The 22,594-nt window shown below is 40.1% G+C and overlaps 1 long non-coding RNA gene across 7 annotated transcripts in view; it reads left to right on the forward strand.

Annotated features, from left to right (window-relative positions):
- LOC111753002 (uncharacterized) overlaps positions 1-22,594 on the forward strand; it is a 308,317-nt gene that overhangs the window by 186,092 nt on the left and 99,631 nt on the right. For 4 of the 7 annotated variants that reach the window (XR_010323122.1, XR_010323123.1, XR_010323125.1 and 1 more), the window contains one exon: positions 16,334-16,468. The exons of 1 other annotated variant lie outside the window; for it this stretch is intronic. This is a non-coding gene — a long non-coding RNA (uncharacterized LOC111753002). Of the gene's footprint in view, positions 1-508; positions 9,484-16,333; positions 16,469-22,594 lie in introns of all 7 variants that reach the window. 2 more of the 7 variants (XR_010323124.1, XR_010323126.1) reach the window with 2 other exon arrangements.

Genomic DNA, 22,594 nt, shown 5'->3' on the forward strand with positions numbered 1-22,594 from the left:
TGAAAGCACTCACAACAGGGTGCCTGGACTTGTGTTATGTTGGGAACATATGATCTCCCTGGGCTCTACCATTCTCCCTGTCATTCAGGCTGGAAACCTATTTTTTGAGTGTTCATTCTCCTTTTTTCTTCATTTCCAATTATCCCTTGCTTTCTGAAATTAATTAGAATAAATTAGGTTACATATGGTAACAAATATACCCGCTTCTCACCTACTGACATGGTTAGGTTCTAAAGACTAGGTTCTTAGGCAAAAATCGGCAGTATGTGAAAATGGAAGATGACCACATCAGATCACAAAATGGAGAATGATTACCTCATTACACGACTGCCAAATCGCATCATTACATAACTGCCAAACCACCAAGAATCATGGCCCAGCCAGGCTGACATATAACCTTAACCATCACAGCCAACATTATTCTTGCCTTACACCTCGGGCTTTGGTACTGCCAGACTTACGTTGTTAATGTGCAAAATAGAGCGTAGATTTTTTACTATTTTTACAGATGTGAAACATCAGATAATGAGATAGTTGATAAGTGAGGAGTGAGCACAGTCTGAAATTTTCCGTCGTTTACAACCACAAAGGTATGTATTATGCATGTCCATCATGGATTGACTGCTCCAAATTACCACTTTGGGACTCAGGCTAAAAGTACATTATGGGGATGTTGCCAGTTTCATGGCACAGGGAAAGAAGAAATGGCCAACTATACAGTGACCAAGAAAGGATTGTCATGGAAGTAACACATGTTACTCCTGTTCACCTGTTAATGTCTCAAGAAGTCACATGGTCAGCCATGATGTCAACAAGGTGAAGAGGACACCACAGGGGCGGGAACTGGAGTATTTGATGAAGGAGTAATAGAATCTATCACAGTCCCATTTAGACTCTGCTGATGCTGTGTTGACATCACGTCCCTGTTCAGAGAACCATCAGAACTCTTCTTCTTGTCCTTTTACCAGTAAGAATTCAAATTTATAAAATTAGTTTAAAATTAGAAACTGGAAGATTCCCATTTTACTAAGATTTCGACGTTAATTGGCACATTTGTTTTCCAATCAGTATTTTTGTATCACATATTAGGTACAAATCATCAAGCAAAAGCACTAGTCCTGCCTTAAGGGAGGTCATACTCCAGTGGTTTAAAACATGTGAGGTCAGTTAAATAACGCTTCTAGCAAACGTCTATAGTTTTAATCCCACACTCTGCGGAACCTCTTCCCATTGGTTTTAGCAGGTAGTTTTGATCCTGAATTATAGGTTTTTATATAATTATAAGCCAGCTGCCTTCCTGTCCGCTCTGACTTGTGGCAACCCCATGTGCGTCAGAGTAGAACTGTGCTCTGCAGGCTTTTCAGTGGCTGGCTTTTCCGAATTTGATCTACAGGCCTTTCTTCCAAGGTGCCTTTGGGCAGACGCAAACCTCCAACCTTTTGGTTAGTAGCTGAGTGTTAACTAACCGTTTGCACCACCCAGGAATTATTATATAATTTTAGAAATACTTAATTTAAAAATAAAGTTATATTTCTTAAGCCTAAGGGGGTATTGTTTTGTTAATATAGTTTTATTTTAACAATTTGTCTTACGTTTGTGGACTCCAGTACAAATATTCTGAGGGTGGGGGCACTTAAGGTCCTCAACCTTATACTTCTGGAAGAAGCAGGAACTGGATTTGTGAACCCTTCTTTTGCCCATTGGACAGCAGAGACGTTTGCTGAGGTGCTTGTGAGCAGGAAGCTGTGTGTTAGAGCGTCATTGAAATTCATGGAGAAGCCACCACTGGGTTGCTGGTGAAACCTGCCGGAGGGCGTCCATTTCTGGGTCCCCTGCACACCACTGGCCAGGAACCCACCTGCAGCCCACAGCAGCAAGACCAGAACCTGGAAGGGAGGCCCCACGGTCTTACCGGGGCCCTTTAGTGCCCTCTACTGACAAGGCCTAACATTGTGCCCATCAGGCAAGAGGGAAAAATAACGATTGCAGTTAGTTAACCTGTGACTCATGGTGACCACAAGTGTGTCACAGGAGAACTGCTTCACAGGGTTCTCAGTGGCTGAATTTTTCGTATCCAGAATCACAGAGCAGGGCAAAAAGGGATAGATTCGTAGCTGAGAAGTAATAAGTTGATAACTAGCAAAATGACTATACAATTTATTGTCTAAACTAGAAATCAAAAGTGAGAGCCAATGATATTTATATTGAGCCTATAGGTATAAACAAGTACTGTCCTGGAGGAAACTTTGTTGTTGTTGCGAGGTGCCGTTGAGCGAGTTCCAATTCGTAGCAACCGTGTAGGACAGAGTAGAATTGCCCCATAGGGTTTCCAAGGACCAGCTGGTAGATTTGAACTCCCAACCTTTTGGTTAGCAGCCAAACTCTTAACCACTAAGCCACTAGGCCTTCTGGAAGAAACTAGAGATATGGTGACCCTGCATGGGAGCTGTGTCTGTTGGGATGAACAGAATCTGGGCATGGGGAAGAAGAGAAGCCATGACGAACATGCCGGTTCCAGGAAAGAGTGTGAGTGGGCACTGGAGACACTGAGCAGTTAAATTTGGCTCAGGCGTGTGTGTGTGAGAGACATGTAAATGTAAAGGTGAAATTATAGTTATTACTATTTTTTTGAATAAAGCATTGGGGTGAAAAATTTAAGAACTTTATCTTAAACCCTTTACGTTCCATAAATTTGAAGTTATTCTTTACAAGCGTCTGTGTTTCCTGGCCACGATTCCCCCCTTCAGGGTGCGAGTTAAATACATCAAGTGTTTATTGTGCTGTGTCCTATCCAGAGAACTCACTGCCTTCTGAAGGGCTGGTTCAGTTGTTGAAATTAAATGAGGTTGTTTGGGGGTTCTCGAAATTAGGTGAAGGAAACTTAGAGGAGAATTTGTTCATTGTAAATCTTTGAGTCTGACTTTATTTTGTGAAACTATTGTCTATATAAGAGAAAATGGAAAAGGGTTGAAAATTTACCTTTCATCTCTTCTGTAATATGTGATATGATTCATACCAAAAAAAAGTCAGGTTATTTTTCAAGTGTGTGTGTGTGTGAGAGAGAGAGAGAGAGAAAGAAAGACAGAGAGAAAATTCTTAGCCTAAATTCTAGGAACATATAATTTTCAGGGCGAAAGCTGGTGATTTTTCTTCAACTTTTTCCTTCTTCACCCAATGCAGCCCCCAGTAATAGCTCTTAAAAGAAATGTGTCATCCAAACTCTTTACACAGATGATGAAGAAACACAGGGCCGGAAGGGTATAGCGGTTTCCTCAAGTCACCAGCTAGTTCGTGGCAGAAGCAGGCTTTCTGCCTCTCAGGTCAACATCCCTTCTTTCCACCAGGGTTTCTTATTTATCTGTAAACCCAGGAAAGTACTTATGACAACTCCAGTATCTGAATGTGTCATGTAAGGGAAAGTGAACCCCTGAGATCCGTCTCTGGCTATTTGCTTTCTAGATAAAGGGGTGCTGGATTCAACTGCAGGAGTCCCTGGGTGATGCAGATGGTTCATACATTCCACAGCTAACCGAAAGGTTGGAGATTTGAGTCCACCCAGAGGTACCTCAGAAGAAGGGCCTGGCAATCTAATTCCAGGCAAATAAGCTATTGAGAACTCTACAGACCTCAGTTCTACTCTGACGTTCATAGGGTCTCTGTGAGTTGTAAGCGGCTCGATAGCAGCTGGTGTGAATTCAGTTGTTTTTGTGCACCGCCCCACCGGAGTGATCTTCTTTTTTCTCTTCTTCCTCACTGTTTTCTGTTAATCTTTTTTTCTTTCATTTCTTGCCCAACTCCCCCAAATCTCTATTATCTTCCCTCTCCTTTGTCAAAGTTACACAGGTTTGGAGAACAGAGGCTGGGTTCCTTTGGGAGGCAAGGGTCATGCTCTGGTCGCCTGTCTTGCCACTTACCCAGCTAGTACGTCTTCGCACGGTTCCCTCTACCCTATGGTATTTCTTGAGCCTCTGGCTCCAAAACTCTCACAGTCTAATCCTGACATCTGGTAAACCATGTTGGGAAAGCGTCTTCTGGAATTTCCATACATCCCTACACATTCCAGATAATAAATGAAAAGTATTTGGGTAGAAGAAAAAAAAAAAAAAAAAACGAGAAATGAACAAATCCTCAAAAGTTTACTTTAGATTGATTTATTGGCTGACCTCTCTGTACCTTTCTAACAAAATTGCTATTAAAAACAGGCCCATCTATTCCTATTCACCATATGTGACCCCATTAAATTCAGGACCAGCCTTCCATTGTGTGGAACTCTACAGAGATTTGCAGGTCTGTTTCCAGGGTTTTAACTTCTCCAGTGAAACCAATGACTTTCATAAAACTGAACATGAGGGAAAAGACTAATTTTAAAAATCTCCATTTCATAGGTTATTAGAATATGTTTAAAAACAATTTAATAAAAATCAGCTTTATAAATAATTGCAAAATATATATTGGTCTCTCTACCTAACCGAATTTTCGGGCAGTGTCCAGACAGAAGGAACACAGGTAGTGGTCAGCGCATTTATTTATTTAGTTCTTGTCTTTGTCTCTGACATTGGTCACTTCTTCCTGTGGACAGTCTTATTTTCTATATTAAATACTAAATGAAACATTTATAGAAACCTTAGAAATGGCGGGCAGGCATCCCCATTTTCTTAAATCCATGTTGTCCCAAACTCTTTAAGTAAGTTCATGAAAATGTGTAAAATCGCTTTATTAACCAGGAAAATTGCAGTTAAAAAAAAAAATCACAGTAATGTTAAGAGAAAAAGACAAATCCGGTTTGGACTAATAGCTGTGTGATCTTGTCAGCAAGTCTTACTTCACAGAAGGTCTACAGTGCAGAAAACTATAAATAAAGTAGTATCTCCAAAACCTTGAAAAAGGGCTGTGCTACTCTTTTCTCCTGCCTAATGTAAAAATATGTGACAAAGTAAGAGAATTCGAAAAAACCCCTCTTCCCATACCCTGGCCGGCTAATTCAGACCAACTGGGAGAAATCACATGATGGACAACACTTCAAAAATCCAGGCTAAAAAATTGCCAAATCTATGAATAGCAGATATGGGAACCAGCCCAAGACTTGTGTGTAGAAGGGTGACAGATAAAAATAGTGCCCTAAATTTTTCAAAGGTGATTTGAAACCTCCCAAGTATAGATGACCTTGCTACTGAAAATAAGATGACAAGGGCAAAGTTGAGATTGCGAGCCCGTTTTAGGAGCCTCTGGACTTAAACTCTGGTTCAGAAATGAAGGGCTGGTTTTTCCCCCTCATCAGCAAGCTGCACACAAGCACGGAGCATTTCTTTTTCTTTGACGAATTCTTAATATATTTATCCTTCCCCTCTGCTCCTTTCAAAAAAAGAAGGCAGCAGCTCAGCGTCTTGAGTTTTCAAAGCATCCCATTTTCAGTTCCCTCCTGCTGATGAAAGCAGTGTCCAGAAGACGAGAGAGAGGCTCAGCATCAAAATAAAATAATAATAATAAAAAATTCTCACATCATAAACCATTTTTTTTTCCTGGGCACTCTTCATCCTGCCTCTGCCACCACACTGTCCTTGGGATCAGTGGAGGTGTGGCAGGCAGCTGCTTAAATAGAAAAGTTTTCAAAACTAGCCGGGCCCCAAATCAACGAGGTATAAAGATAAAGGCCACCCGGCTTTTTATTATTTTATGCTTTTGAGGAGGGAACAAAGAGTGTGGGAAGAAGTGAAGTTGTTTGTGAGTGTCCATGTCTAAAGTTCCTCGCATCTCTTTATGTTGATTAAAATATCCTCAGATGTCTCCAGCCCTCTCTAAGCTGGATATGGGGAGCTTGGTGACAATGTGGAACGCCATTAGTGAGATTTCTTTTGGTGACAGACAGATGTAAATGTATCCATCTTATTCTCCATTTTCAGGTCTCTGTCTGCAGATGGATGTTAATAATTAGCAGTTGCATCTCCTCCCTCTTTATCAAATTGGATTCTCCATAAATTCATCATTTCCTTTTTATTTTCTCAAAGTAGCAGCAGCCCTGACAGCCTCCCTTTGTTCTTGTATTTATAAATAATTTATAACACAGAAATATCTCTTCTTAGTCTTAAAACATAAACTAATGGAATAACACAACACACTGCCCAAACTACCTTCCACTTGGGGAGAGGGCTGGGGGAGGGATAAAGCTTCATTCTTAACAAAGGGAGACTGGAGATCCTATGGAAAAAACGTTCATCTACCTGAATATAGATTTTTTGGTTTTAATTTTGTTTTGCCCCTCCAGATTCTAGCAGTATATGGGAGTTCTAGACAACAGAAAGCCAATTCTTTTGTAATTGCTTTTCCAAATAGTATACCTTGTTTCAATCCCCAAATATACAATGCATTTCATTAAGCGATGCAGAAAGGAGACTATTATTCAATTAAAACATCCACAGATGCTAAAAATATGCCATGGTACATTTATTCAACAACTGTATGCTCATAACCCGTGCACAATCTTTAAACACCAAATTACAGGGATTTGGTCCAAATTAGCAATAAAATACAATGTGTTTGCCCTCTACTGGGTAGTAATGACTGCGTAGTTTTCCTTGCATACCCAGTGGCCTTGTAGGCAGCTTCATAACTGTTGCAAGTAGTCACTAACACAGTGTTATAAACAAATAGGGCCAGGCTTTGTGCTAATTAAGGTAAACAGAACTGTGGAATCAGTTTGTGGAAGCTAAGATCTTCAGGGGAGGTGGTTTAAAAATTTTTTCTAACATTGCTCTAGGCTGGCACATCACATCATAGGCGATAGCTTATAAGTCATCATTTGCTGTCCTGGAAATACATTCAGGTTGCAGATAAATAACCCGCCTAACAATGCTAATGCAGAATGTCTGGCATGTAACTTAGATAGGAATCTGAACACCTCCTTACATCAGCTGCTAAGATTTTGCACCGAAGCAGAAATAACGTCTTATCTTCCATCTGGAAATGGGACACAGAACGGTGACACAAGTTATTTACAGAGTTACTGCAAAACAAGAGCAGTAACAGAGTAACCACAAAGCAACTCCCTGGGTTACTGTTGGAATATAATGCCAGATAAATAATGGTGCCAGGGTAAATAAGTTGGGAGATGCCTTATTTTATAGAGCATAAATGTAACTCGTGTGCCTGCGTTGGTGGAGCTTTTCTTCGCACGTTGGCTCCTGAAGCATCTCTCCAAGCCCTAGCTGACCCTGCAGAGAAACAAATGTGTGCCTGTAACGTCTGTGCAGTTCTACCTCTCAGGAAGTTGCGGGGACGGGGGGCGGGAGTGGGCATGTCCCCAGCCAGCGTTGTAGCCTCAGTACAGCCAGAGAGACCAAATACCTTTAGATTTAAACTGATGGAATGAAGAGACTGGACTAGACTTGAGAGGAATTTGGCCGGTATTCCGGGTCAGGTCGTCTCTCACGGTCCCAATTGTCTTCCACTTGGCACAAGATTTATTTTTCTCTCTTAAAAATGGGGTGGGATTAATATCCTGACTAGGGGCTTTGGAATGTTTTCTCCCCGGAAACAGCAGCCAGTATTGTTGGTCAGAGTGATTCAGGCATGAGGCGTTGAGTGTAAGCTTTTTTTTTTGTTGAGGTACTGGGGGACAAAATAATTACTGGCTTGCCTTGCAGCCCAACAATTAAGAAGAAATGAAATCCTTTCTTTTGGCTTAAAAACATTTCTCTTAAGTACTGGGGCTCCTCCCCCTCCCACCGGCCCACCCACAGGATGTCTTTCCTGACTCTGCCTTTATCTCTGGGGTTTTTTTGGGGGGCAGGGATGTAGCAGTATATCTCAGAGAAAAATATTTTTTTATTCAAAGCACAGAATGTGAAGTGCCCTGGTGTCTACTTTCTTGTTGTTCCTTTGGAAACCGACATAACTGACTTGACGGAGTGTGTATGTGGTGGTGGGGGCAGGGGAGGGAGAGTGGAGAGAGGTAAGGAGGCAGGACGAGAATGTTGCCTACATTGGGGTAGAGATTTCTGTATGAGAAAAACACAGTGTTGACTCAGTTTGCTCGGATTGAGAGAATTGAGCGGAGGAAGAATAAGATACCCCAGAATTTAGTTAATAGATAATATCCACTGGAATGATGGTCTGACAGGATCAGAGCATCTTCCAAAACTCTGGGATTTTCCTGTCTACTGTGCTCTAACACATAAGGCAGGGCATTTGTCTCTCCATTCGGGTCCTTGTCATCTTGTTAATTCTGTACTTAGCTAAATGGCTGAAGATGTTTTGGTTTGTAAAGCAGTTCTCATTCCCAGCTGCATTAAACTGCTATTATTAATTACCTCCTTTGGCCTAACTTTCTGCCTCCATGGCACACGTATTGTCAGGCTCTGTGCGGTTATTGGAAGGCTGTGCCATACACAAAGGCATTAAGCTTAAAACAATAGAGGCTGCTTAGTTGATAGCAGAAGATGTCAGGTGGAGACAAGCACAGTTGGCTGGAGGTGACTTGAAGCTCGTCATAAGGAGAGAAGGGGTGAGGTGATCACAGCACAGCATTAACTGCGTCTGAGGGACACACAGTTCTACATGGCAGCTTCCATCACAGTTCTACATGGCAGCTTCCATCATGCACTTCCCATGGAAGAAGAGGGGAGACGGGCTCTGAGTCGATGATGGCTGAATGGAGAATCAATTATAGTGTATGACAAGACACTTTCTCTCTTTGTTTAATATATAAACCAGGAACACTTATGAATTGATATTAATTAAAGTAATGTATTTGCTTTCTTTCAACAATAATGTCAGCCTTGTTAAAAAGTGGAATGCTAAATCTTCATTAGACTTTCAATATTAAAAACTTGCATGAAATATGAGTTACCATTTAACTTGTTGCTAGTAAGATTAAAGGGGAGAGAATGCAGTAGGCTTTTGGGCTTGTGGACAAAAGCAGAGGCAGCTTTCCCAAGCCAGGGAATAAGTTGGTCTCCAGAGGCAGCCTGGATCAGGGAATCATCCGTCATTACCTTCAAGCAGCAGTGACTGCATCCCAAGTGGAATTACGGACTGCTACTGCATCCGTGGGATTACGTAAATATCAAAAGACTAATGGATGGCAGATCAAAAACATGTCTGAACACTAAAATATGGTTTAGAAAGGTCCTTATAACTCTGCTAGTATGTATTTGGGGGTCATGAACAAAATATTCCTGGTTTGGAAAGAAAGCATGTACACATTTCATTTTTCCACACATGGAAAAATGACAGGAAAGCTTAAAGGGCTTTTACTCCACTAGGTTAAATTTTGGAAGTGAGGGACTTCTTGTAGTGGAACAGGTGGGTTAAACTCTTTTGTTCCTTCTCTTCAGAGAGGCGGGTATTTGACGTCTTCTGATCTCGTTGCACTGGTGGCCTGAAATTAGAACAGATGTAATTGGCATGACTAGCCTGACACCTCATATCACATCCAAAAATACATTATGAAACTCAGATGATCTTATCGGCAATGTGTTGTCTCAGGTGAGCGCTGCTCAGAAATGTGCTTGCTTATAAAGTATACCATAGATCTTAAAATTACCTTCCACCTGGATTTATATGTTTGGAAAATGTGGTTGAATTTTGGGCCTCTCACTGGGGGCGATGTGTCCATGCACAGCAAAGCCACAAGGTGGTGGTATGGTGTCACCATATTTTTTAAGAACAACAAGAAAAGGGGGTTTGTTTAATGAGCTTGCACTCACAAGCCTGCTCATCTAGTGAACTGTGACTTTTCAAATACCAACCTATTAATGTCAAAGGCAATACTGAAGGGAACAGTTCTGTTTGATTTAAAAAATACAGACAATGTGAAGTCCACTATGGCCTAGTATCTATCACCTATGGGGCTCCATTCATGCCTAATGCTTTATTCAAGCTAAGACCTAGTTTTTATATATCAGATTAATACATATCTACAGCTTTGCACCTTTCTAGTTTGATTTTTTTATCATCAGGGCTCACCGGGGCCATTTTCATTCCCTTACTATAGCATCTGCAAGCAGGTGGATTAGAGATAACTCTCATTGTGCTTTGTTTTTCTCCCGACACTGTCATTAATCATTCCTTAAGCCACACTTCAACTTCTAGTAATCAGGACTGGCTCCTCCTGAGCTGCAGAAGAATTGCCTCTCACGGTGTAATAGGGAATTGGAAGCGAATGGCTGAAGCCAGCCGTCTCTTCTGCATTCCCCATCTATCCCATCATTTAGGTATTTATCCAACCCCGGCTTGTACAGAGAGCACCTCTCTCCTTCCCATGAGGACACAGATTGCAACAGAGGATCAGATTTGTTACCCAGGCTTTGGGCTTTGATTGTCCTCTTATAAGTTCAGGATTAAAGTGAAATTTCCCACAGGGCTATGCAGGATTTGCTAGCATTTAACTGTTTAACCTGGCTGTTTGTGAATGAGAATCCTGTGGTCAGCTATTCCGTAGAGAATATTATGGTAAGCCAAGCCTGAATGGTACACATTCCGGTGTGTTCCTCGGAAGACGGGCGCAGTTGATTCCAATTAACTTCCTCTCTGATATCAGTTGTGTTCACGTACACAGACAGCAGCAAAGCCAAGGTAAAAGGAAAAAGTCAAAGCGTTCCCTTTTATGAAATATAGATGTCAGTTTTAAATAAATGCAAATCTGCTCCCTCAAAATGAAAATCTCCACTTAGGCTTTTTACGCTAATTGGAGAGTTAATCAGTCTTGCGTTGGGTTGTTTTCTATTTTGTGTAGTTGTTTTATGTTCTCTAATTTGTTTACCAATTCTCATCTAACAACGATTTGATTCTTTATTCAACATACCCTCGAATATGGCCAACACAGAAACAGAGTTGTGAATTTATTTACACTTCCTATAGTCGCACTGACAAATCGGTGCTTAGAACGTCTTAGGTTATATGCAGGACTTAAACAGACGCAGTTTCCTGACACGTCTTTGTTATTTGCGAGGAAGAAAACGCTTCCAATGTGCTCTTGGTTCCCAAAAACAAGGCCAGTGGAGAATTGGGGGAAAAGGATTATTCAAAAATTCACATTCCTATTATGTGTGTTTCTTTGTTCGTTCAGAGTTGGATCTACTTAAGGGAAGAATTTAAAAGAAGTCAAAATCATTCTGTTACCTAGTGTTGAGGGGTTACGTTCCCATCTACTGTAATTATTCTATTTAATGTGAATATGTTCATAAAATGCCTAAGAAGATAGTGCTGATTTTATGTCCTTTATCAAAAGAAACAGAACGAGGCAGCAGAAATATGGAATTTAGCAAGCCACTTTTTTTTTTTTTTTTAAGCTTGTGGTCAAATACGTCTTCTGCAAGGGCACTGACCAAATCATTACGCTTTCTTTTCTTCTACAAATCCCCCTTTAAAATTTTTTAGCTTACTTTTGTGTTCCCCCAAAAATAAAAAGCAAAACACACCCTTCAGCAGAAATAACTTAAAAAAAAAAAAAAACCCTATGTTTAAATTTTAAAAAACATTAGTCACGAGAGAGTCAAACCTTAAAAAAAAAAAAAAAAAGCCTTTTAAGGCGTCTCATTGGCAATCCTTTCGTGCTGGCTGGTGTCCGTGACAAACGGATGGTTTTGAGGGAGGAGAGGAACGGGAAGTGCGGAGGCTACGGAGGTCTGTAGCCTAATTTATTTGTTTTGCTGCGTTTGAGGCAGATATCCTCTTATTAGGGAGCTGCTTTCAAAGCGGTTGTGATGGACGCTGATCTTAGGCCTGGTGGGAGCTTTGCTTGGGGTCATAAAACAAAAACACCGCAGGGCTGGTGCTAAATATCTTTAACCCCATTTGCTATATCCCGTAGAATTAAGGAGACAACTGAGTTAGGGGTATGTGGGGAAAAGTCTCTCTCTCTTGAATGCAAGAGAAGCCTCCAGACCCGCATGAGTAATTTTCAGCTGTGTATTATGCTCCCGAAGTAACCTCTTCATTCCCATTGTTTTAGTGTGAAATCATTTCCTCGGGAGATAATTAGAGTTGCTCCATTTATTACATTAAATGATTAGCATGCACTTGAAATGATCCAGTGTATTTTCCTTTATTGCTGATGAGTCTTAAATATGGGCCTCCACCCTTAATGGATAAATTAAGGTTGTCTTGGCTCTTTGTAGCCGGCTGTGTAGCCAAACAAGAGAGACTTTCTTTTCCAAACGTAGGCCAGGTGTGCTGTGGCTGAGGTCTGGGTCTGAAGAGATTCTTATTCCTGTGGATGCCCCACCTGGTTCAACAAAGAGCTTGATAACACTGCTTGAAGGCTTTCTCTCCCGACCCCCTTAATAAAAAATGCTTTTAATGACACTACTTTATCTGGCATTACTCATCCTATGTGGGGAGTAAGTAAGTTTAACAGAAAGTGACCTAAGATTACATTTCAAAAAAGGACCTCACTCGAAAGGCACGCACATTATCTGAGTAAGCAATATGCCCTACAAAGCCACGGAAAAATGATATTTTAAGAATCCCCAAATATAGATTTCATTCGGATACAAGTGCTGTTCGCTGTCTTTGAACTAGCCTGGTTGTGTAGCCGAGGGAGTCATCCAAAATCCCTTGGAAAGTTCGGATGGAGCAGCCACAGCATGTTAAATAGGCACCCTTGCATTTGTAACTGGGGAACTGGCAGATAAATTGAGGACGTCTAGTAGTCAATTTATATATTCAGATTTTCACTAAATGACAGTGAATGGAAGAGTTAATTTAAGCATAACGTTTGTTGAAAGATTTTAAACCAGGGTTTCCCTAAAAGATATAAATATGCACAGATGTAAAGACTAACCGGGGTGAAGATCTACCAGTTTTACTTTTGTCCATTCTATGTAAATGTGTAAATATTTAGTAGATTTTATTATTAAGAGTCACATAACTTTACATAAAATAAAAGAATTTTAAAGACTGTCCATCTTTTTTTTCCTGCAAACTTCACATAGTTTTGTACACTTTGAAATGAGGAATCACTTTTCTTCCACCTAGGCATAAAGATTAAACCCTCTCTGTGCTTTGGTTGATTTGTTCGTGTATTTATTGTGTTCTAATAGCATCGTTATTTTAAAAAAAAACACTGCAAGGTGCCGCGGAAGATTTATGGTTTGCGACAACAACTGGGAATTAGAAAAGGGACAGTAGAAAGAAGCGCTGGGTATGAGGCCTAGATTGGGTACTTCCACGTTGTGGCAGCAGTGATCCCGTCTGGAATGGGGTGGGGCTGTTTGTATTCTACACTGATTTCTCAGGTATCTTGAGGAGTAAGTTAACAGAAATCAAGAATTTCCATAGTAAGTAAGAAGAGGAATTTAATACTCCTCTCATATAATTCACTGACTTCTTCTCTCTTGTAATTCATATCCCAGGAACGATTACATAAATTCTCTGTAAACAGTAGCTAGCATTTTATCAGGGCAGAGCCAAATAAAAAGCACTCATGGAAAAGTTCTTTGTATCAGAACTATGGTCTTCAGAAGAGAGACCTGGCAATACTTAGTTGAAAGAGACCTTAGGTTTTGGACCCCAAATAGTACAGCAGCAACAACAGTAACCATGAAAAAAGAATCTTTTTGTCAATATTTTGTTTTCCGGGGGGAAATCTTAGCTCTGTAAGTAATCTGGGCAACTCTGTCAAATTTCTTTTTAAAAGTGATTTAAAAGATAATCAACCAAAAATGGTACTGCTCTGATTAAATATATAAATAAGCTTAAATAATCCTTGTGTTTTCCTATTTGCTTAAAGAGAAGACAACTTTGATGTTTAATCTTTCATGTGATATCAGTATGCTGTTGTGCTGTGGCAGAGGGGTGCTGACTTGGGGAAAACACTGTTTCTGAAGGCCCACTGTACGATGGCATTATCTCAGCTACATCCTACACACTGTCTCCCGAAAACACGCTACTGTTAACGTGTACTCAGACGGATACACCATCGTATGGGAGGAGAGAGCTTTCCAAATCATCTAGTCATTTTTCATATAAACAGTGACCAAGATCCACAGACATGAAGTGACTTGTCTGGAAACGGTGGCAATGCCAGGACTACCCCCAGTCCCCTACCCCTCCAATTAGTGCTCTTTCTAGTCCTGTGACAATACGGAATACAACAGAGAGATGGTCAGAATGCTTCCTCTAGCCTCCACCCCCTAGTTGGAAAGGTTATTTACAAATGGGAACTTGGAAGCAGTCGGTATGATGAGGTATGATCCTTACGGATGCATATACCACCAAATATGATTTTATTTCTATGCAACACTAGATTTTATTTAAATTACTTTAAGTGGATAATGGTCAAATTGTATTACCTTTTAGCTAATCCTACGAAAAGATCTTTGGAAGATGGCAAATTCAATTAATATGAAGGCGTTGGCAGTCTATTTATAGTAAACCTATCTTTAATTTCTCTAAGAACTTCTGAGAGCATTGTCAATGCATGGTGTCCTGAATTGGAGGAGACATATTATCCTGAAAGAGTGCTGTAATGTTGTTTAGCTCTGACAGGAGAATTCTCCGGGTAAGGGTGCTTGAAAGTCTTCATCAGTGAGTGTCCTTATGGGAGAAATGATCCACTCACAAATGATGGAGATGGAGGGTAGATTCAAATTGCACTTCTTTTTGTAACTTTGTGAATTTCTTTCTAGTGTACGTCTCCGTTTCAAAAAGCTAAGTTACAACAGTAGTAATACTAGTGGCATGGAAGGTGACAATGGCTGAACACCCTCTCTCTTAAACATTTATTCCATTTAAACAAAAATACCTGATAGAGAGCATTTCCATTATTCACAGGAAATCACACAATAGAATGGTTTCTAGAGCTCCTTTTGTAATAGCTTATTTAAATACTTGGGGCTGCAGTTCAGATTTCCACTTTGTTCAGACTTCACAGAAATACTTTATTCAACTGATCACATTTTTATTCTTTATTGTACTCTAAATCGCCTTGGATTTCTTAGAACACCAGAAGTAAAAATCGAGTTTGCAGTCATGTGAAACTCAGAATCCCTCCCCGTGCAGTTACTTAAAGGCAAAGTAGAAGCAAAAAAAAAAAAAAGCAAAAACCAAACAAAACCCAAAGAGCAGTAAACACAAAAACGAAACAAAAAACAATGCTCCCCCCTACCCCCACCAATACATTTAACAAAGATTCAAATATGTGAAAGGACAGCTAGGCTGTATGGATTATTTCGTATTGGAGAAATTCAGCATTTTATTTGATACTGGAGTTTTCTTTCGGTGGGACTTTTGTTTGCCCAGCAGCCCATTGTGATGTTAGACGTTTATGAAGACAGTCAGAGTCTTCCGCTGATGCGTTTAGATTGCATCAAATTAATCCCATCCCCAAAACCAAATCTGATAAATAAACATGAATTCGCAAAGACTGGCTAATGTCCTCAGTTTTAACAAGCCTCTGTTTTAGATATTATTTTAAATTTAAAGAAGCAGAATAACTGTAGCTATGTGGTAGACACATTTGAGTGGTGTAACTTCTCTTTATTAAAACTTTATCTCAGAATTTATAGTCTGAAAAAGGCTATATTTAAAGTACTTCAGTACACTGTTAGGGGAAAAAGAGAAAGAAAACTAAAATGAAAGAAGATGGTAACCTAATATAAGGTTAAGTTTATTTCAGAGGTACTTTTAATTGTCTTTATGCAAATAAGAGAAAGTATGCTAAAATTTAATCCAGTAAAAAAGAGTGATTCAATTACTACAAAGAAGATTACATGAGCTGCCAAAAAGAAAGGAAATCAGACTCTGGGGCTGGCGCCTTCTGCTTTTTGTCTGAATCTCTCCCAGGTAAAAATGTAGCACCTATAGCAGTGTATAGGATATTTGACTTTATTATGATAATGCTGTGGACTCTAAAGGAAAGATTCATGGAAACTTTCCAGCGTATGCCTTAATATAATAGAAGTAAAAGACTGCACACTTACAATACATAATTTAACTATGCAAATACGGACTTAGGTGTGCGGTGATTTATCCATTTGCGATAGCTTGAAATTATATGAGTAGCTTGAAATTCTTTGAGAGGATTTTTAAAGACTTTATTGTCTAAAGATGAATATTTATAATGCTTTAAAGATAGTGGTTACTTACCGGCTAGGCAGTGATGTTTGGAAAAATAAAGAATTAAATGAAAAAACGTATTTAGAAAAACTTCTGAGGGGGCTTTGGATAGATTCTGTGAAGACATGTACCAAATTACTTGAATGTGACACCCATTTATATATTTGTCATATATCTATGTGTATACACAGAATCTGTGTAACTGTTGAGTCTTATTCAGACATTCTTAATGTCAATTAAGGTAGTCATCTATTGTTTGTTTTTTCTTTATTCCCAGGAAACTCTAAGATATTTAAGACCATGTGAAAATGTTTTTATATATTGAAGCAGAAACATCCAAATTCATTAAGAACAAAGCTCTAGCATACTCATCTGCCTGCCAGCTCTCAGCCTTGTGTGAATTCATCTGCTTGTAAGTCTTGAAAGTAGATCTCAAAACAGAAATATTCGGTAATGATTTCAGTAGTATTAACAGATTCGCCTTCTACTAAAAACACAATGCTTGATTATCTTGTGAAATCTGCAACCTGAAAAACTGATCAGTGAGTTAGAAAAACAGTTTCCCCTCTCATGTTTTACCCTACAACTAAATGAAGGAACATCCATTAATTGCAAAGTTTCAAACGTTATTTGATTTACATACACTTGAAAGAAATACGCCCCTTGAAACAACAAGGACAAAATGTCCAAAGACTCGGTAAATGTATATTTTCTTAATTGCAAAGCCAAAATAGATTACACACAGCCTTGCAAAATCTAAGACATCTGCTTCGTTTGAGGCAAGAAGAAAGACATCTGGGGGCTTGAGTGTTTCTTTGTGACCTGCTCCAGTGTCAGTAACCTTGTAGTTAACTAGGCATTTAGTCAGGTCTCAGAAAGATCATCTCCTGGCCTCTGCCTCAGAGGCTTATGGGGACCCTGGCCAAGCTGAAATGTCACACCCCAAAGATCACTGAATTCAGGCAGGTGGGGTAGAAGTGTCGTAACTGGGGCAGTGTAATAACAGCCGTCAACCGTTTCTCTCTCTCGCAGTCGCAAGCCTACACACATAAAATAATCAATGGAGCAGAAAAAAATTTAAAACATATAAAAAGAAAAATGTCACCACCCAAGCTTCTAGAATCATTTTTTTTCCTGACTAATCTGCGGTCCTATTATGAGTTTAAAATATCCTTAAATGCTGGGGTCTTCCATCATAAGGAAACCTTGGGTGATTTCACATGGCATCAGTGGAATAAATTCACATTAAAAAAATTTCAATTACGGGCTCTGCAATCACATTTGACATTGACTTCTCTAACTGCAAAGAAGCCACAATAAAGTAGCTCTTCCGCTTTTTTGGTTATATTCCTGGATAATGTTATGTGTGTTCAGTCTAGCACGGAACTGTTTATTTGTTCAAGCTGCCTCCTTGATGTTTTGGTTTATTTGCTTGTTCATCAGCCAGAATGAGCACCCTTCTCATGGGGTTCCCATCCCCGGTGTGACTTTGTAACAGAGTCCAGATGCAGTGTGAGGGCTTGTGCTGTCTGACAAACAAAACCAAGACCCAAACTGCCTGCTAGTTGTTGATAAATCTTTCTATTGGAATTATACTTGTCTAAGTGGCAGAGATACAAGATTCACTTCTTATTCAGTATTTGAATGTGTGGAAGGCAAATTTAATTGCTCCCCACAGGCAGGAATTTGGCAGAGAGAAAGCAGCGTGTTTTAATCGGTCTGTCTAGCTATATTTTACAGCACCTCTTGCCACAGCGCCTGCATATTTGTGTTGGCATTGATAGGAAGAAAACGTGTGTGGGACTTGAAAGGTGTTTTGATGGTAGGTAAACACATTTATTTTTCACCGGATTCTCTTTTTCTGTACTTACCCTGCCAAAAAGTTGGCAGAGAGGATGGTGCTAGCTGCCTGTGGTGTTTTGCATTAGGGGGACTTAAGGACCAACGGCTTTCTTTCACAAGTGCCACCTTTAGAATGCCAATACAGGGTTAATTTAATTACGTGACAAAAATACCCAGAGCTAAGCCAATGGTGGAGTTTAGGAAAGATCCATTTAGCATATAATACCAAAGTGGCTGCAAATGAACTAGTGAGCCAAATGCTTTAGTTTAGAAATACTTTATTTCCTTTATACGTATATATAAACGCTTCTCTTTATATGTTCCTTGTCACCCTTTATAAACAATCCTGATGTAACGCGTGGCTGATTCTCAGTGTAGAGAAAAATAGTGTAAGTGGTTGGAGTAGAGAACTTCGTAAGCACCACGTTATTGAAATTCACTAATTTATTAACAAATCCATGAGTAGTTAAATTGGTAAGCTTTTTGTATTCTTTTGGTACAGAACATTTTCCTGATCTTATGTATCATAGAGAGATCTTGTTCACTGTGAAAACACCTGATCTTCAAATATCTCACATCTTTCACATTGTAATTTTTTTTTTTTTTAAAATACCGCTTCACACTAGTTTCTGAGGAGCGCCCGGTGGATTTGAACTGCCGACATTTTGGTTAGCAGCCGCAGCACTTAACCCTGGTGGCATAATGGTTAAATGCTACGGCTGCTAACCAAAAGGTTGGCAGTTCGAATCCACGAGGCGCTCCTTGGAAACTCTACGGGGCAGTTCTAGTCCGTCCTACAGGGTCGCTATGAGTAGGAATCCACGGCAACGGGTTTTTCACGCAATACCTTGCCTTTAACGTTGAAAGGCTTCTTCTCAAGCTTGTCCATTTTGAAATAAATAAATAAATAAGGGCTTTAAGAGGCAGGCAAACTGAGTTATAGGTCTTTGTCGTTAGGTGCCATCAAGTCACTACTCGACTCATAGCGACCCCGCGTGACAGAGTACAACTGCCTCTTGGGGTTTTCTAGGCTGTAATCTTTACAGGAGCAGATCACCACATCTTTCTCTTACAGAGCCGCCGGGTGGATTTGAACCACTAATCTTTCGGTTAGCAGCCAAGTGCTTAACTATTGTGCCACTAGGGCTCCTTTAGGCACACTTAGCTCTTCTGTCCTCAGCCTTCTTGCAATGACCATGGAAACAACCCCTGTCCTACCTTGCTGCTTGCCTCCCAGCTTGCAATATAGTCAGGCCATTTGACTTACATGCAAGACAACTCTTTCCTCCTTCCCTGACATGACATAGCATTCGTTAGTTTGCATCAATTTTTTAAAAACGCCTGTAGGATATAATAGCAGAAAACAAAGCTTTCTGCTTTGTCAGGAAATTAACACTGTACCAAAATAAAAATAAGTACTAACAGCGTGCTGTGTGCTGAGATGCTGGGAACTAGGGAGATTGAGTCTGCTGTCTTGACAGTTGAAAGAGCAGACTCTTCAGGAAGAAAAAAGAAAAAAAGATTTTTCTATAAATTTAAGGAATTTCTCCAATTATGTCTCTATAAAGAATACTAATGTTTAAGAGTGGTATCCTCTATTACTGCACTTATTATAGTGAAATGTAAGAATGCCTGGGTGGTGGGTGTTTTGTTGTGACATCTGAACTATTTGTAAATATTGTTCACAGCTTTCTTCGAGTTATTTAGGCGAGGCAACATTTTAGCAAAGTATAATTTCTTGCACATGATATAGATGGTGAGCTTCCCAACCCCTTTGCTGTGGATGTGCTCACACGATAGAAAACCGACACTAGGCATAGTAGATAGAAGTCAAAAATTTCAGTCCCTGGGCCTGGACACCTGAAGTGGTTGCTCTGCCTTTCTAAAACCGTCATGGAGGCCAAGAGGCTGGCTTTGCTTCTGTCAGGGTCTCAGATACTAGAAGTGCTAGTGTGATCGGGGGGAAACTGTATATATTTTTCTCTCTACTAGTATGCCATGTATGTATGTCCGTGTGCATGTTTGTTTGCATATGTATATATGTATGTGTGTGTTTTTGCCCAGCCAGGCTCCTCTGATTGTGGCATGCGACCCCGACTCCACTTTCATTTCCCATATGAAAAATATATAAACTACCTTTGCCTGTGATGGCTCATTCCGAAAAAAAGTTTGGCTTTTGTCTTATTCTTTTAAATTTTTCTCAAAGGGACACAGAGGTCTTGGAGGATGTGTTAAGGTGATTCCTCCTCTCTGCCTGTTTTGAGTGACAATGAAATGAATTCCACTTTACCTAGTCTTTTTTTAAGCTGTCTTTTTGGAAGGACAAAAGAGTTGGGACTATTTTAAAAGCCTGTCCTGTTTTCAGAATACAAGTGAACAATGAATTATTTCAGCAGTAAAGCCTGTTTGTTTTTAATAAAGAAAGGCTTGGCAAACTTGATTCCCCTTCCCTCCAATCCCCCTCCCTTTCTCTTCTCTTCCTCCTCCTCCTGTTCTTTCTCCTCTTCATTTTCTTGCTCCTCCTCCTTGTGCTACGGGGAGTTAGATCAGCTTCATGTAAAAGCCATAATTATTTAGTGCCTACTGTGTTCTAGGGAGTCTGTGGGTGGTACAAATTGTTCACATGCTTGGTGGATTGAGTCCACTCAGAGGTACCTCAGAAGAAAGGCCTGGCAATCTACGTCCAAAAAGTCAGCCATGGAAAACTCTAGGGAGCACAGTTCTACTCTGACACACATGGGATTGCCGTGAGTCGGAATCCACTCAACAGCGCTGGTACTATGTTGCATACACTGTGGTAATAACTTTACAGTAACTCTCTGAGGTAAGTGGGATTATCCCCACTTTACAGAGGGGAAAATAGACTTAAAGAGCTAAAGTAACTTGTCCAAGAGTACACGGCCGATGAGAGGCAGCACCAGGGTTTGAATCCAGGGTTGTCTGGCTTCAAAGCTGATGCCCTTTCCCCTCTTCCATAGCGCTTTTAAAATAAAGGTAAATGTGGTGTTGATTATTATAGAGATGCACTCTCAACTATGCCTATGAATCAGAATCACCCCTGTGAAACTTTCTAAAAATTCAAACGCTTGGTTCCCACTCCTGAAAATCTGATGCAGTCAATTTAGGATGGGGAACTGGCATCAGTATTTTTGGAAACACCGGAGACGATTCCGATGCCCAGAATGAAGAGCCACTGGCATAAGAATGTCCCTCGCCCTCCCCAGCTAAGTAATAAGAGGACAATTCTCATAAAATAGAAGACACTCGTGTTACGTTGGCACCAGATGCAGTCCTTAAGCCGTTGCCGTCAGGTTGATACAACTCTTAGCAACCCTGTACTTACTGGTCCTTAATATAGTCCATGTGCTGTTTCACCTACATTTCCACTTGCAAGTTTTTTTGGATCCGTTTTTCTGTGGTAGAAAATCCAGAATGGCCACTGGTTAAGTGGTGGTGAAATGGTTGTTGGAATTGTTTTTAGAGACAGTTCATGTGTTGAAGATAACCACAGCCACAAGTTAATGGTGAGCTGGGGGTTGGGGGCATTTCCCAAGTCCCCTGCTGCAGAAATAACTTTTCCGTTTCCTCAGCTGTGGGATTCGCTTTAAATTGGTGTCATTCTCAGAGGTTCAGAGGCTCTGCACCTGGTTCTCAGAGGTATCAATATCTGTCTTAGGAGGGCTAGTGAGACAGCCTTATTTGTCTACTGTTACTGTTCAGTTCATTCATTTCATATTATATTAAAATTAAGACTGACTAGAATCCTCCTTTTAACTGTGCCAATGAGTTGGGTATTGCTCACAGTAAAAAAAAAAAAAAAAACTACACAGTAAAGTAGGCATTACTAAATCATATGCTGTTTTCTCAGACTCTTCATGCCCACTTTATACCTGCTTTTGGGTACTGTACAACCTCAAATGCTGTAGTATACCTCCATAATGAATTTTCTGAATATGGGCTGAAATAATTCTTTTCTGCAATCTGCCATCTAATGGTTTGTGCTAATAAATTCACTGTAGTGTAAAAATAGCAGAATATGAAACTGTAGCTTATGGCTTACTAAAACTGGCAAAATGACACATTGTTGATTTCGTTTACTCTAGCGCACCTCCTATGTCTTCCAGGCCTATTTGCAGGCGTTCTACCATCGATGACTCTAACAGATCTCACAAGGTTTACCCAGATAGCAACTCAGAAAGGCATCTGTAGGAAAATCTGATCTTAACCCCAAAGTCCCATTTACTGAGTAATATTGAAATCGAATTAAAATGGAAGGACTAAAAAAAAAAAAAATCGCCCTTGTCTGATATAGGTATATACTGTTTTATAAAATAAAATTTGCTTTTTTTAATAAAATGTTCCTGATATTTTCAAACGACATGCGCTGTGCAGATCCTATACGCATATCTTAGTTAAAAACACTATCTGACGAGTCTTTATGATAAACATGTTCTGTCCTGCTCTGTACCTCCTTTCTCTGGCACCTCACCCCCCAGCTCCCCAGAAACAAAGGCGTACATGCTGAAGCAGCAGGGCCACATCTGTCTCTGTAACAGAGGACTGAGTGATTCTGCATGACTGTCCCTAATGGTGCCAGCTCACATCTCTGCATGGCTGAACCCAGCAAAGACCCAATGATTCATGGGTGACTTCCAAACACTCTATCCTGCGTTCTAAGTGAAAACACACGTTGGGA

This window comes from Loxodonta africana, chromosome 10 (genome assembly GCF_030014295.1).
Source record: "Loxodonta africana isolate mLoxAfr1 chromosome 10, mLoxAfr1.hap2, whole genome shotgun sequence".
Classification (NCBI taxonomy): domain Eukaryota; kingdom Metazoa; phylum Chordata; class Mammalia; order Proboscidea; family Elephantidae; genus Loxodonta; species Loxodonta africana.